The sequence below is a fragment of the Chenopodium album genome, chromosome 21 (genome assembly GCF_948465745.1).
Source record: "Chenopodium album chromosome 21, dcCheAlbu1.1, whole genome shotgun sequence".
In the NCBI taxonomy this organism is placed as follows: domain Eukaryota; kingdom Viridiplantae; phylum Streptophyta; class Magnoliopsida; order Caryophyllales; family Amaranthaceae; genus Chenopodium; species Chenopodium album.
Genome location: NC_137854.1, coordinates 14,530,253 through 14,534,255, shown reverse-complemented (window position 1 = coordinate 14,534,255; position 4,003 = coordinate 14,530,253). Strand labels below are relative to the sequence as shown.

At 35.4% G+C, this 4,003-nt stretch overlaps 1 pseudogene; it reads left to right on the top strand.

Annotated features, from left to right (window-relative positions):
- Window positions 1-228: 228 nt before the first annotated feature.
- On the top strand, window positions 229-1,157 carry LOC145600481 (phosphatidylinositol 4-phosphate 5-kinase 1-like; annotated as a pseudogene).
- The last annotated feature ends 2,846 nt before the right edge of the window (window positions 1,158-4,003 follow it).

Sequence of the window (4,003 nt, the reverse complement as noted above, 5' to 3'; positions counted from 1 at the left end):
AGAAGGCACAAAACTAACACCAACGCATAAATCAACCGAGTTTCGATGGAAGGATTATTGTCCTATGGTGTTCAGGTCAGTGAATCAATGAATCGGATCGAGCGATGAAATCATTTGTAGACGTATTATAGTACTAAGAAAGTTTGAATGAATGCTGATAAAATGATATATTTCTTTGGTTGATTTAGACATTTGAGGGAGCTGTTTCAAATAGATCCGGCGGATTATATGCTGGCAATTTGTGGGAATGATGTTCTCCGAGAACTCTCTTCACCTGGGAAGAGTGGTAGTTTTTTCTATCTTACCCAGGATGATCGATACATGATCAAAACTGTGAAGAAATCTGAAGTCAAGGTTTGTTTGCCGTTTCTTCTGACCTTTGCTTTTTAAATTTTCTTTTCAACCAAATGTTTTTGCTGTTAGGCTGGCTGGCTGCCTGGTTGGCTATTCGGTGATTCCTTTGTTTTCAAGCTCTAGTGTTGGTTATAATTTATAATAATGAAACTTGCTATTATTAAATTTAGGCGTGTCCTAATTGGGTGATTCTACCGTTTAGGTTCTCCTTAGGATGCTTCCAAGTTACTACCAACATGTTTGCCGCTACGAAAATTCACTCGTGACTCGGTTTTATGGTGTGCATTGTGTCAAAACATCTGGTGGACCTAAGGTACAACCACTTGTTTCATGTGACTACCAATGTTTTGTTGTGCTCAGGAACTACTACCCTCAAGGATCTTGATCTTGACTTTGTCTTCCGCCTCCAAAGGAATTGGTATCAGGAATTGATGAAGTGAGTGGTTGGACATGATTAATTTGATAGTAATCCTCTATATACTATCATTTTGCAGCTTTAATTGATTGTAAGTTTATTTGTTATCAGGCAAGTTGAACGGGATTGTGAGTTCCTTGAAGCAGAGAAAATCATGGATTACAGTCTTTTAGTGGGTGTTCATTTCCGCGATGATAACACAGGGGATAAGATGGGCCTATCCCCATTCGTCCTTCGTGGTACTAACTCCATTCTTCTCTCTGCATTAAAATTGTATTGTACTAAGATTATAAAAGCTAAGTAAATTATGTCCATTGCTTTTGCAGGAAAACGAGATTCATATCGGAATGTTGAATTTTCTACTGAAAACCTTGAATTTTTCCGCTGACAGTTTCTGACTTTTTTGCTGAAGAGTTTGATTTCTCAGGCAAAAATTTCGAATTTTTCAACTGAAAATTCTGTCTCTTTCCCACTTTGATGTACTCTGAGTATTTCTCCTTTGATAACCGAAGGCTTGTAAGTGTTTCTAATTCTTCAGGAAACGAACCTTGAGGAGCTTTAAGATTCTTGTTCTGATTTCTTCCACTTGAAGTCTTACTTGCTTCGTTGTGGACTTGTTGATAAATTAACTTGTTGCTCTTTCTCGAGATATCTTATTATTTTTTTTCAAATGACCTTTTCCTCTTTTAAATTCAATTTCTTGACTAAAAATGGCTCTTGATTCAAGATAATTCCTTGACGTGATTGCAATCTTGCCTCTTACTAGGCTGCTACAGCAACTGTTGTTAGATGTTTTGCACTGAGCTCAATGCCTCCTCAATTGACGATTTGTTGCATGGAAGAGCTTGACTTTGAATTTTTTTTTCACAGAATATTGTCAGACAGCTCTTTGCACTTTCATCTATCCTCTCCATGCTCAACATTGTACGTAATTTAGGAATAAGAGCCGCTATGAGCATCCTGCAAATTAGTTGAGCTATTCTTGCCTGATGGGCTCATAAAATTCTGCAATTTACAGTTCTAAGGCAGTTTGATGCTTTGGATCTGTAGAGATGATACACCTCAAGTAGGAAATATTGCTAGAGTAACTACCTTGAGCCTGTCTACCCCCGAGCTGCAATGTGCTTGTTGTGTGCTTGCTGATACACGCTATAAAGAAGCTCCATAAGGCATATTTTGAAGGTCTAGCAACATTTTTCAAACCTTATGGTCTAAAATTGATCTTGCTTTCTTATCCTCACAATGCTGACCAGACGATTGAGTAGCTTGAATTACTAGACCGCTTGAAAGTTTTCTGGCAGATTCTCTGCGATCTCATTGTATTCATAATGACTCGCCATAGAACTTGTATCATCTAAACTTATGCTTAGGAGGATTCTCAAGAAACTCATGAGTAGCTGAAGGTAAGAAGTGCCTACTTATGCCATGCTGCTACCTATTTAGATGAACTCAAATTACAATAATTCAGAGTTCAGAATCTTACAGGTTTAAAATCATACTGTTTTCTTTATTTTGTATTTTTTAACTCGAAAGTTGGGATTTGCTTACAGTTTAGATGAATTTAAATTACAGTAATTCTTCATTACTTAACCTTTAAACTAGATATGCATGCTCTTCACTCCCTTTTTAGACATATAACTCACTATGTTGCTTTAGGTCTCAACTAAAGACACCGATATGGCAAACATGTTATTGAACTGTGTGCCCGTCTATGCAATTATACTGGTAAGCCTGCATTAATCAGCATTCAGCATAAGTATTTCCTTAGTTAAGTCACATAACAAATTCAAGCAGCAATTCAATGACTAATTTATTTACTTGTTTTGTGGCCTGCATTAATCAGCAATTCAGTAAGCCTGCATTAAACAACAATTCAGTAAGCATACATTAATCAGCATTCAGCACAAGTATTTTTATACGGAGTATATTGTAGTAGCATATTCAATTGTTGGCTTTTGAAACTAATTTAATATGAGTTAAAATTGTATTTTTTTGATAATACATGAATGTTTTATATCTTTTATAAGAATCAGGTTGTGGATTTTCCTAATTTCAGAATTACTGTTTTGATTCTTAGTATGTCCTAACTTAATTGTATTGAAACATGAGATTATTTTGTGAGAAATTAGATAATTAAGATTATGGAGTGCACAGGCAGCAGCTAGCAGGTAGGAGCCACTAGTAGGCAGCATCTGGCCGCCAGCCACAGGATGCAGCTAGCCGCCACCAGCCGGAACTCGCCAGCTGCAGCTAGCCGCTGGCAGCCGACAGTCGCCAGCCACAGGCAGTCACAAGCTTCACGCAGCAGCAACTCGGGTAAAAATATGCTGAATTCTTTCAGCTACTTTGTAAAATTTATGTCATGCTTAATCAAGCATTCTAGCTTAAGCAATTTTGGTTTTGTTTGATTGCAAAAGTATTTGTTAAATTGGACTTTTGAATAAGAATTAGTTGAGAAAATTTTACTTTGGGTGAACTCATGTTGGTAACTAAAATTAAACAATTGTAAGTACTAGTATTCTCACAGACAAATTAAACAATTGTAAGTACTATTTGGCTATTTCCATGTAGTGATTTTTTTTTTTTAATTTTCATTTGTGTTATTAGCTTGTATGTGTTGTATAATTGTGTCTATTAATAGCAATTGGATCAACATGAACATTATCAATTTCACTGCAATCAGCTCTTTATTATGTTTTGTTAATCTTTTTCAGGTGTATATCACTAAAAAAGAACAAGAACTTATATGTCAAATTGCCTACAGACATTATAGAAAGGTATCTATAACCAAATTGTTCTGATATGTCACTCTGCTCATGTTACTAAACATTTTAAGCTTTGCGGTCATATATCTTAGTACCATAAAAATTCTCCCTTCTTTATTTCCTGCTAGAATTCAGTGAAAGTGCATGAATTACCACAACATTGTCGGTCATTTCTATTTGCACTTTAGGGAAGATGACCAATGCTTGATTTTGTTCTTGACAGGAAAGTGGAAATAGTTATAAGAAGTCTAAAAAGAAGGGTGCTATGAAGAAAAAGTGAAAGTTTCAAGCTGTTGTGCTAGCAATGTAGAATACTAGAATTAGTCTTCTTTGTGATCTTTTCTCTTTTTTTTAAAAAAAAAAAAAGATAGACATGCTCTTGAGTATTTGATGTACTAAATACTGTCATTTTAGTCAGTATGCTAGTGAATAAGATAAAAAATTACTCATATGTTGCAGTTTTGTATAA